This window comes from Dermacentor silvarum, chromosome 4 (genome assembly GCF_013339745.2).
Source record: "Dermacentor silvarum isolate Dsil-2018 chromosome 4, BIME_Dsil_1.4, whole genome shotgun sequence".
Lineage (NCBI taxonomy): Eukaryota > Metazoa > Arthropoda > Arachnida > Ixodida > Ixodidae > Dermacentor > Dermacentor silvarum.
In genome coordinates, this window is record NC_051157.2 from 218,592,882 (window position 1) to 218,605,685 (window position 12,804).

Genomic DNA, 12,804 nt, shown 5'->3' on the forward strand with positions numbered 1-12,804 from the left:
CTAGCACTTAATCCGCATGTGGCCAGTAGAGTACCTTAATGAACAGTGGTTTGTTTTATTGCGATAGCAATTATATGGACACTTTAACTGGATTTCTGCCGTCGCCGTTGCCGTGAGGTTCCGTATAGATAAAATCTTCGCCGCGCGCCGTATGCCCGAGCGGAAGCGTGGGGGGACGCGCGCTATCACGGAGAGCGAACGCACTCAATCTCCCACGCGCAAGCAAGGAAGCCAGAAGCCAGCGCCCAGCGCCGGAGGGAGCGGGGGGGGGGGGACTTCTACTCTGCCAACAACCGCGCTCGTCGCTCGCCCGCACCGTCTGTTATCTCTCCCACGCGCAAGCAAGGAAGCGGGAAGCCAGCGCCGGAGGGAGAGGGGGGCGCACTTCTACTCTGCCAACAACCGCGCTCGTCGCTCGCCCGCACCGTCTCTTATCCTCACACGGCTCTGACCTTTATGCACTGTGCATTCGCCGCTCAGTTTCTGTTGAAGCGATAGACCGCACCTACGTACCTTCGCCCGCTGCAGCGTATGTGCTTGCTGCCAGCGTTTTGACAGTCGTTGTCTGCAGTCATTCAGTGTGATCTATTCATGTTTGTTTGTGCGCGCACCACGCTTGTTCATTCAGTTAGTAATAGTCGGGCCACATTTTCCAACGCACGCTACACATGTAATGCTGCCCGGATCGGCAGTGCAGCGCTACAGGTGTGTCCCTTTGCACGCGCTGCCCACGGGAAGCGCTTCTCATCAACACCACCGTTTCACACGCGCCTTCTCGTGGTCATCGAGTCTCTCTTCTTGTCGGTCTACTTACGCCGCAGCACACCTGCTTACTTAATCAGCTCATGTTTACTACAATTCATATTGCTACCAAAGCCGCTCACCTTACTGTGACATTTTTTTATAAGGCCCCCCCTGATACGGCACTTCGCACCTAAAATGTGGCATATTTATTTCAATTTATTTCAATAAATGTGGCATATTTAGGCTTTTGTCTTGCAGTAGAAAAAAACGATTTTCAAGTAACATATTTTATAACAGACCATGCAGTGCCTTCGCATTACAAAATTTTTAAGAAACCAAAAATGTAATTGGAAAATCTGCTACACAGAATTTTTAGCTCAGAGAACTCTATTTACGTTTGAAAAAATGATTTAGGCGGGAAAAAATTTTCTTGCTCAAGGAACCTTGTTGAACGAAAATTCATCTTGATGCTCCTGGATCAAACCTTATTTACAGCAAGTTAATGTGTGAAAGATACGTTGTTTCAGTATATCAAAAATGTTGGCCAGTCAAGCTTTATATCGACTTTCCAAATCAGCATTTCACAATGATTTGCCATGACATTGGTGTACAAAAAAACAGGTGTGTTTCTTGTGTGCTTGCTCTGCATTTCATGTACTTCCCTAATTGACCTTTGCAATATACATATTTTTTTTCAAGGCCACCAAAACTAGAATTTTTGTACCTGAAATTTAATATTGAAAGTTTATTCCTTTAAGTGGCACCAAACTCGGACTGCTTTAGTGTTACCATATATAAAGGATGTTTCAGTTACCTTAAGCTCAACTTTAAATATATGCAAATGCCAGTAGCTGCGCAGAACCAAGGTAATGTTGTTTGCCACCGCTTGGAGATATTCAGACAATTTTTAACACGAAAGTGTTTTATGCCGGGGTCCACCAAGACTTCACTGACGTATTTCCGTCACGGAAATACGTCATAGAACATAATACAAAGAAAGAAACCAGAAGAAAAAGTTCCACAAACATGCAAAATTTGGGAATCGAACCCACGACCTCTCGGTCCGCGACAATAGATCGCCGAGCGTTTAACCCATTGCGCCACAAACGCATTTGCAGAGAGCTACACAGACGCGCCTTATATATCTAACACTCCTCCGTGTACCCGCGCTCTTGCTCGGGGCGGTGCCGCCGCCTACGAGCAGAAAAGAGAAGTACTGCATTATGACACTAACGCGCACCGACAGTGAACGCTTCGGTGGTCTCAGCACTACGACGCCTCGATGCCAGCATTCGAAGGGACGCTGGCATCAAGAAGCACTACCAACGCCACCTAGGTGGCGTTGGTAGTGGCGTTCACCGTACTCAGCACAGCGGAGCGTGGCCTCCGCAATTAGCTCTGAAAATGTTTCTGAAGTTGATCGCGGAGGCTGCAATTACGAAGCGCTGTACGCGCTGATTTGACTCGGTGACGATTCAGTTACGTGCTTTGTCTTGCGCGTTGTATTAGTGTGTCAGTTACGTGCTTCGTCTTTCGCGTTGTGCTAGCGTGTGCAGCGTAGTGCAGCTTCCATATGCACGACGGTTGCTCATGGTCATCGACGTTGGTAGTCGTGATGGAGGAGACGTGCCACCAGGCGTCAGCGTGGGTGCATCAACGCCTAAGGGCGCTTTAGCCACAAAACACCAATAGACATTATATATCAATGTGCAATAAACATTACACTACTTCTGTGAAGACACGTTTCACTTTCGTGTTCTATACCGATTCCTATATAAGAGGGATCAACCACATTTTTTTGTATTCCACCTAATTACATAATTAGACTTAATTATTTATTCAACTTCTCAATTATTATATTTAGATGAAAAGTGTCAATGAATAAATTGTAGAGCAACATGAGAAACTCCCAATACAGCTTTCTGTTGCTCAATACGTGCAACATAAAATTGTTTTTCCGAGCGTGAAAGAAGCCCGCGAATACGCGCAAAATTGTCGTCCGACTGGCCGTTCGAGGCACTTTATGAGTATTCGCGGGCATCTTTCACGCTCGGAAAAACAATTTTGTATTGCACGTATTGAGCAACAGAAACCTATATCGGGAGTTTCTCATGTTGCTCTATACAATTTTCTAATTGACAGTTGTCATCCAATTATAATAATTGAGAAGTTGAATAAATAATTAAGTCTAATTATATAATTAGGCGGAATACAAAAAAGAGTCTGAGAATCCCCAAGCGACGGCAAACAACATTACTTTGGTTCTGTCCACCTACGGAGCATTTGCATATTTTTAAAGATGTCCCAAATTAACTCATACACCCTGTATATAGGACGGATTTGATCAGTTATATTTAGGAAAACATATTTTTGTAGGAAATGTAAATTTTCATCTACTTACAAATGTATTTGGTGATTGCACGTTTTAGGTTGTTATATATGTATTATGTAGTTATGTATTCTAGCATGGAATAAATATATTTACTTTCCTTGAAAATGCAGTATCATATATGTCTTGCTGGCCTGTATTACATTTTATATGGATATGTAAAGCGTAATAACCATTGATGTAGATATACACGCTCAAAAGTTATAATTTGCTAGGTTGCATTTGTGCAGTGAAGACAGGTTTGGCCCTGAATTATTAATATTTATTGTGATCCACACGTATAAATGTTGTGTAGGCCTATCAAAGCTTCAAGCTTGGCTATCGGACGCCGTGCTTGGTAGCTGAACTTGAACCTTCTGGCATACACGAGTTATGCGTGGATCGCTCTATATAGTTGTAATTGAAGGCATGTACAGCTGAGCCTGCCTTCCGTATACTCTAGAAATAAAAGGGTGTACACCCTTTCAACACCTATGAAAATGGGTGTTCATCATCATCATCATCAGCCTATATTTATGCCCACTGCAGGACGAAGGCCTCTCCCTGCGATCTCCAATTACCCCTGTCTTGCGCTAGCGTATTCCAACTTGCGCCTGCGAATTCCCTAATTTCATCATCCCACCTGGTTTTCGGCCGTCCTTGACTGCGCTTCCCTTCTCTTGGTATCCATTCTGTAACCCTAATGGTCCACCGTTTATCCATCCTACGCATTACATAGACTGCCCAGCTCCATTTCTTCCGCTTAATGTCAACTAGAATATCGTTTATCCCCGTTTGTTCTCTTGGTGTTAATGAGGACTAACACCCTAATACCCTTCATAATTTTTGCTGGACACCCTTCCTCTAGGGTGCTATAATAGCACCCCAACTGTAGGGTGTAGGAAACAGCACCCTTGGGGTGTCCGTCTGGCGACAAACTGATTTACACCCGTAAGAGTGTTAAAAGTTTAGTGTGTACAGTGCGGGGCCGGTGACAAACTTTCTCGAGGAATTGACGCCACAAATGAATTGTCCTTTTTAATTATTGGCTCTGTTGTACAAAATAGTTTTTTTTACTGAATACTCTCTACTAACCTCTCCCCCAACTCTTTTTTTAGCCCCTAACCTCTCCTCCGCTGCTTTATGTTGTTCACGTGTCACCAGACTACGCTAGACAGTCACTGCGGTCAGTAACAATTTCCTTCCCTTCCCTTTCTTGTTTTTATCTATCTATCTGTTCATAAGTACAAAGATATATTTACCATTGCAAGCATAAAACCTTCGTTTAGTGGGCCCGTACTTTGTAGAATGCTAAAAAAAGACAAAGTACACACTAGGAAGAAAAAGAAACAAAACTAGTTGACGATCAACGTCACTCAAGGTGTTACAGGTGTTGTGTACCGTCTGGGTAGTGAGCACTGTAGTCTGCAGGCCTTCTACCGAGACGGTTTTCGAAGCAGCGGCCCGCACTCAGATGACAGCCACGTCAAAAGCGGCAGTGACGATTCAGTTACCATGCCTATAGCCACCATCAGTGGCACTGACTATTTTACATTGAGTAGAAAGGTTCGACCGAGCCATTGTTAAAAGTATCAGTGGTGAGAAAGCCACCACGAGCAGCAACGAAGTGACAATGGTGCCAGGCACAGCTCGTCCTGAAAATAACGTGGGACGGAGGCATTTTGCATAACTACAGCAGATTCTGTAAGAGTCTACCTAGTGGACTGTCCATTTCGGCTGTCGCTGATTGGTGGCGGCAGCTGCACAAGCGACAAGGCACCTGTCTCCTCCTCACTCGTGCAGCAGCGGCTGAAATCGACAGTCCACTAGGTGGACTCTTAGAAAATACCCCCCCCCCCCCCTCCAAGATCACCTGTCGCAGCGCCGCAAGAGGGACAGGCCGGAGCATCCTGCGACGACGAAGAGATGATTTTTCCCTTTTTCCGAACATGACTGAGTGGCGTAGTCTAGTGGGAGAATCTGAACTACACGCCAGATGGCGGCGCTTGGCAGTTGATTTACAGACTGTAACGACCACGCATATTTTTCAAACGTCGCGTAGCACGCCTGATAACGATTGTGAAAACAGCAGGGTTAGATATATCGTGGAGATATGCTTTGTGTGTGTTTTTTTAAAAAAAGCTTCGAGGTGATTTCGTCGACACTAGCTGATGATACCTTGATATGATCAGTCAGTATGGATATTCCATCTGGTAAAAAAATAATCTCCGTGATTGAAGAAAGGGTAGGACACGAAGGAAGTAGGAAGAGGAACATGTGGTATGGTGGTGAAAACAGACAAAACACTTAAGAACGTAGTGGCAGAGTCAAGGTGGGACAGTTTCAGCATCTTTGGATATATTGATAGCAGGGTATGACTGGTGGTTGATTACTTGCCAGGACTTTTTCTTATGCTTTCGGTTGTCATGCCAGGTCACTCTAAATAATAATTTCAAAAAACGTTCGGCCCTTACACCTTGTGGAGACGGTTGACCAGCGAAGCTGAAAAGGGACGGCCACGGTGTTTATCTTAAGGTTTATCACGCGGGTATATTAAAGTGTTTCTGAACGGTGTTACGCAATTATGTGACACTTTACGCACCCCTTTATGCCGAGCAGTGAAGACAGGTCACGTTTGGCGTTGGCGGCACGGCGGCGGCGGGCGGACTCACGGCGCTGTTCGTACGCGAGCAGGTGCTCCTCGGGAGAATGCACGACAGGTGGCTGTACCATTGCGATGTCGGAGATAGAATGACGCGCACGCGCACCACTGCGATAGAGGAACGACGTCACCAACCACGCAGCTAAGTGCGCACCAGACGTTCCCTTTCTTCTTTTACCTTGGCGCGTGTGCACTCCACGCCGACGCTGCGAGGTTGTACGTACCATCGATCAAGAAAGTTTACGGACCAAAGCATCTCACAAAAAGCTGAATATCTCCGCAGCCTCAAAACGCAGCCTGGCATTCTCATTTCTAGCCTCTACTGGTATATGCGAACATAAAGGCTACTCGGATATTTCGCGTTTTCTGAGATCCCGTGGTCCGTAAACGTTTTTGGTCGGTAGTACGTCACCAACACGTGTTACTCCGAGGTGAAAGACCCATACATTCCCTCTCCTCTCGCTCCTAACTCCTCTCCAACTGGTTTTTTAACGCTAAAGCGTTAAGGGCCCCCTGTCGCAGAAAATCCGGCTTCGGCGTCGGCGTTAAGCGTCTGCGCCTGGCGGAAGTTATCATGCCGAACCACATCATCCCTAACCACCCCAACCCCACACTTTCACTAACAGAAATTCAACTTCTGTTGACTAACGCCTCGCGTGGCGCAAGGCATTAGTGAACAGAAATTGAATTTCTCAAAGTAAAATCAGTCAGAAAAATTGTAAAGTACGACTTAACCACAACCTACAGGCGTGATAACATCGGATTGCAATTTGAATATACGAAAAAAAAAGCCTGATAAGCAGCCAGAGATCTTTGAATGCTATCGCGTTCCATTATAAAATGCGAAGCTTAAGCGTCCTCGAATGCTGATGGCGTTTCGTTGTAATTTGGTTCTAGGTAACATTGAGGGGAATTTTGAAAACCGAGCCTTTCTAAATTTTGCACATGCGCGCGCCTAACGGCAACAGCAAACAATTATTAAATAATAAAAAAGGTCCTAGGGCTTTACCTTTTGATATAATACGGCTTAAATTGCTCCTGTAAAAATGTCTTCCCAGCAATGCATTTGGGCTTAAAAGTGAAGCCGACTTTAAGGGGAAGTGTAAGCTTGGTCTTTCTAAGCTGGCTTTCACAAGTTGTGTGTTGCAGTGAATCCTACTCATAAAAAAAATGTGATGCGAACGGAGCCCGATAACGCTCTCGCGTTCCACTCTTAAATGCGAAGTTTAAGCGTCCTCCAATTTTTTTTATTGCGATAGCAATTATATGGACACTTCAACCGGATTTCTGCCGTCGGCGTCGCCGTCGTCGTCGTCGTCGCCGTCGCCGTGAGGTTCCGTATAGATAAAATCTTCACCGCGCGCCGTATGCCCGAGCGGAAGCGTGTGGGGACGCGCGCTATCACGGAGAGCGAACGCACTCAATCTGCCACGCGCAAGCAACGAAGCGGGAAGCGAGCGCCGGAGGGAGCGGGGGGGGGGGGGGAGGCACTTCTACTGTGCCAACAACCGCGCTCGTCGCTCGACCGCACGGTCTCTTATCTCTCCCACGCGCAAGCAAGGAAGCGGGAAGCCAGCGCCAGAGGGAGCGGGGGGGGGGGGGGGGGGGGCGCACTTTTCCTCTGCCAGCAACCGCGCTCGTCGCTCGCCGCACCGTCTCTTATCGCCACACGGCTCTGACCTTTATGCACTGGCCGCTCAGTTTCCGTTGAAGCGATAGACCGCACGTACCTTCGCCCGCTGCTTGCTGCCAGCGTTTTGACAGTCGTTGTCTGCAGTCATTCAGTGTGATCTATTCATGTTTGTTTGTGCGCGCTCACACCACGCTTGTTCATTCAGTTAGCAATAGTCGGGCCACATTTTCCAACGCACGCTACACATGTAATGCTGCCCGGATCGGCAGTGCAGCGCTACAGGTGTGTCCCTTCGCACGCGCGCTGCCCACGGGAAGCGCTTCTCATCAACACCACCGTTTCACACGCGCCTTCTCGTGGTCATCGAGTCTCTCTTCATGTCGGTCTACTTACGCCGCAGCACACCTGCTTACTTAATCAGCTCATGTTTACTACAATTCATATTGCTACTAAAGCCGCTCACCTTACATCGTATGACATTGCTGTGTTGCTATCGCATTCATTGCTTCGCCCTTAGGGCGAAACTGTGACATTTTTTCGTGCATGTGCACGGTTCCTGCGAAGGGCCCTCCTGGGCGCGGACAGGCGTTTCGCCTATGCATATACAGCTTGGCTGTAAGAACATTCACCGACGGTTACGATACTCTCTAATGCAAAATTTGAGCGCAGCTGTATGTGTGTTTTGATTTCGCGATATATTGGCTGGCGCGGACAATCTGTCTCGTGCGGCACGTTGCAAACGGAGCGAAGTATGTCGCGACTGCCTCGCTAATCAGGAGATCGCGAGGCAGCGCGTGGATGACGCGTGGCCACGATTCGCAGCAGCCACCGCCGACAGACTTCCGATCATGCAGCGCTTTTGTTTCCATACTGACGACGCGCGCTACTCTGGCGCCACCTCGTAGCCATCGTAGCTGCAAAACCCGTCTTGCGCGGCCCCGAAGCATTTCTTCTGACGCTTTCGCCATACCATCCTCCTCTGCCTTCGTCCTGGCGCTCTCTCCGCTATCACCATCTTTCACCTCCCGCTGCGCTCCGCGTTCGCTTTCCTTCTTCGGTGTGCTCGTTCGCTCGGTTACGAGGGACAACGTCGACACTCGCCGCAGGTACCTAAGAGCGGCGCTCTAAAACGAGTGCTTCTGCTGCCAGATAGTGAGAGTCTCAAATGGCAGCAACACAGCTCTCTCGCGCATACTTTGTTGTGTTCACTAGTTGTACACTAACCACTGAAGTTACTTATTTCGATGAAAGCTTCTGGGCTGTTATAAGGCCATAAGCAGTTTTTTCTTTAGCCATATCTTTCCTGAAATGCAAACAATGAGAATCCTAAAGTAAATTCAACATGCTACAAAGACATGCATTTGCCAAGGTGCCAAGTCTCGCCGTGTTGTTAGCTGTTCAGTGTGTAGAGCCACATTTCATCCTAAGTGTGTGAAACTAAAACGCACTCCAGAATTGTGGGTTTGCACGAAACGCCAAACTGACAGCCAGTCTTCTGATGAGTGAATGGAAGCACTCTAATTCTCAGCTTTTCTGGTGCTATGTTTGCCTGACGTGTACAATGAACGCAGTAAAATCTCTGCAATGTAATGAAAGTCGTGTTTAAAATGCAAAATAGTTAAATGTGGTACCCTGCCATGTTGACAACTGTTATTTCAAAGTGAGACAAAACCAATGCATATATAGCCAAGGAAATAGTGGAATGAAATATCATTTGCCTGGTATGTGGGTACATGTTGATTCCAATGACTGGCATAATCATGTCACTGTGCAGTGCTTCTGCACGCCAAAAATGGTCCATCACACAAAGCCAGCTGCTCAGGCTGCGTAAACAGTGCGAAACGAAGACAGGGCAAGAAAGAGCACACTGCAACACAGATGCTGTATTGCTGTATGCCCATTCTTTCCCTGTACTGGTTTCACACTGTTCATGTCATCTCTACAACCAACTTGCTCAACAAGCTTCAGTCTAGGCGTCTCTCTACAATAGGAGTTTGTAGACTGAGAAGACATGGTGCACAGGAATGGCGTAAAATGTAAAAAAAACAAGGAAAGACATTGTTGAATTTACACCTTTCTTTTAATCATATAAAAAATGCGGAAGCACGCCTTCAACTGAAGCTTTCTGTCTGCCATAATGATTCTTCAGTGCAATAAACACATGTGATAAACGAGTGAAGGAAAAGGGCAATATTCAACATGTTTAACCAAAAGTGGAAAAGCGTACCAATGCAATAAAATTGAAGAACGAAGTGGCTTCAATGCTTCATTCTTGAGTTGTATTCGACATAGTCTTGGTTTCACTTGGCATGTGATGTAGACACAGTGTGTGCCATAAAAATGTTACTTCTCTCAAATTCCCAGTCTCCTACTCACTGAAAAAACATCACACCACAGGTACTTTCCATCAGGGTCGCATAACATTCACGAGGAGAATGTAGCAAGTGTTCATTCTGCTTCATGATTCATGGCAATGTCTTTGTCAAGGTTGATGATAGGAGTTTGCAGATCGACCAGCCCACTGCAGAAGACTAGCATCTTGTCGATTCTTGCACAGTCCACGTGAATTGATCTTTTAACAAAGCTCACCGGTAGCGCACATTGAAGCGATCTGAAAAGCTTCAGTCGCTGAATAGCTCTTTGAACATGGTTGCGAACCCGAGAGAGCTTTCTTGATGTTGTTACCTCTCCTCCTGAGAGCTGTGGTCGTTTTTTTGTCAAGGAGGACATCAGTATAGTTGCACATCGAGCAGCGAACGTCTCACATCGGAAGCCTCTGTCGACCAGAAAGCAATCCTCTTCCTCAACCATACCTAGCACTCCACTACGCAATGCGATATCTTTGTCACACGAACTTCCACCCCATGCCTTGGACAGGAAAGTTATTGAACATGAAGGCGAAATTACAACAAGTACCTTCACGGTATTGTGCTTGTAATTGGAATAGGTCTGACTCCGAGCTTCCGGAGCAGTTGGGCGCTGAATAAATATTTCTGTGCAGTCAATTTGTGGGGGTCTTCCCCAACCCGTAGCGCGTATAATCGCAGCTACGTAAGGTTCGGGCGAATAAGGCAACAAGCGAGTCAACGCAAGAACGTTTATTGCTGTGGGCAATGAAACACACTTGCATAGGGTAGTCCGCTCTGTATAATAATTAATAAAATAGGCTTGCCTCGTCGCGTGTGATAGTCACGCAAACGAGGTCACTCACGGGTTGCAGCGGGTATATCCGTATGGGCAGGTAGGTGTAGCGAGGTCAGACAGCCCCGGGGGTCTCTCGGTCGCGCTCTTTTATACCTTTTTACCTTCTCGCGAGGGGAATGTCCTCCTCGCCCATCGGATACTTTCCCTCTTCCCGCGCGGGTTCGCGCGTCGCGAGAGGCGAGCGAGAACCTAGAGAGGGCAAAGTGCATCTCTCCCGTGTACGCCCGGCTCCCGCTGCGCGCGCTGCGTGCGCACGAGAACCACCAAATCAGGGGGTACAGGGTGACGGGATGGACGTCATTCGAGGGCAGGGAAGCCAGCAGCAAGATAGAATTTGAGGAGCGATTGAGAGAAATGGCAGAAAAGCGGTGGGCAAGGAGAGTTTTCAGCTATTTGTACATGAGGAATGTTGATACAAAATGGAGGAAGCTGACCAGAAAACTGTCAATCAAATATTTGGACTGCAGGAGGGGTGCAAACCAGGAAACAGCAGTTAAGAAAAAGGTTAAGGAAACAGAGAGGGGTCTGTGGAAAACAGGGATGCAGACGAAATCAGCACTGGGAACATACCGAACTTTCAAGCAAGAAATTGCCAAAGAAAATATCTACGATAATTCTAGGGTAAGCTCTTTGTTGTAAGAAGCCAGGACGGGAGTATTGCGGACTAAGATGTACCGAGTCAAGTACCAAGGTATAGACACGTTGTGCTGTGCGTGTGGAGAAGAAGAGCAAACGGCTGAACACCTCATACTTTTCTGTAAAGGGCTTAACCCTACAGTGCAAGGCAACGGGGCTGATTTTTTCAAAGCATTGGGGTTTAGGGACAGTGAAGGCAAAATAGACTTTAAGCGGGTAGAAATAACCAAACAGAGGTTATCTGATTGGTGGATAAAATCAAGGCAGGGATGAAATTTCACCCACCACAAAGTACAAAATATGTTAATAGTCATGGCTAGGTGGCGTATGCCACCGCCCGGTTTAAAGGGTTCAGCCTCATCCATCCATCCATCCATCCATCCAAGATGTCCGCCGACCGAGTGCGCTACGTGCGCAAGCGACGGCGAGCGCCCGCGGGAGAAGGTTGCGGCGTGTGCTCCCCACAGCCTCCTCCTCTTAAGAAGGCCCCCGTACGTTGAGGCTGGCACCAAGGGACGTCCGTGAAAACAGCGACGACAGTCGTGCCCTTTCTCTCTTCGGCAGGCTGTTGACCTCTGACAAAAGTGGGTGCGCTGCCCCTTGCAACATCGCGGCACAATATTGTGCCACCGTCTCTCCATTGCTTTCATCGCCTTTACCGATTGCTGTTTGCTCGCTCGGCTGTGGCTGGGTGTGGCCCGCTCGCGCCGCGCCCGGAGACTGGCGTGTCTCCGCAGGCACGGGCCCTTTTGAGAAACGCTTCAAAGCACCCGTTCCGTTCTCTCGGTAACCTCCGCTGGCGATGTCTATCAAAATACTCGACTTGGCGAGAAAGTATCGACCTAAAATAACAGGCACTGACAGACCGGGAAGATGTACGAGGTGTTGTCGCCTGACGCGTCTGTCCCAACGAATAACTAGCCTAGCTGCACCGCTCGATTGTGCTGTTCCGGAAGCAAGGCGGAAAGTGGTGTCACTATCTCTTAAGCGGATATTGTTCTCGCGGAGATGACGCAACACCTCGTCACCAAATAAAGAAGCGCTTGCCCCAGTATCCAATATAGCGGCAAACTTCTTCCGGGCTATCGTTAGCTCGATGAACGGCGCCTGCGAGTCCGCGACATCTCCTACGCGACAAGCCAAAGGCGCAAGTAAATCGAAATCACCGGTTGTGTTCGAGATCGCCGCCGAGGACCCAAGGTGGATCCCCAGCGGCCTCGCCCGTTTCCCGAACCACGTGCTCGACCTCGTCCCGGCGTGCTTGCGCAGTCGCGGGCGATGTGCCCCAGTCCGCCGCACTGGTAGCAACGGCCACCGAAGCCTCGGTGGCGTGGGCGCCCGTCGCTCCAATCCGGCGGGCCGTAGCTTCCACGCTCGGCGGTCGGCATGTGCCGCTCCTCCGTTCTCGCATTAGTCGCAAGTTCCTACCGCGGCGCACTGCGTGCCGCGTTATGCTGTGCTGTTTTCAACGCGTAGGCGCACGGGTCCAACATGCGGTCTGATAATTCCCAACCACGCTGGACCTGCTCGTCGGCGAACGATGCTGACGCGTCGACC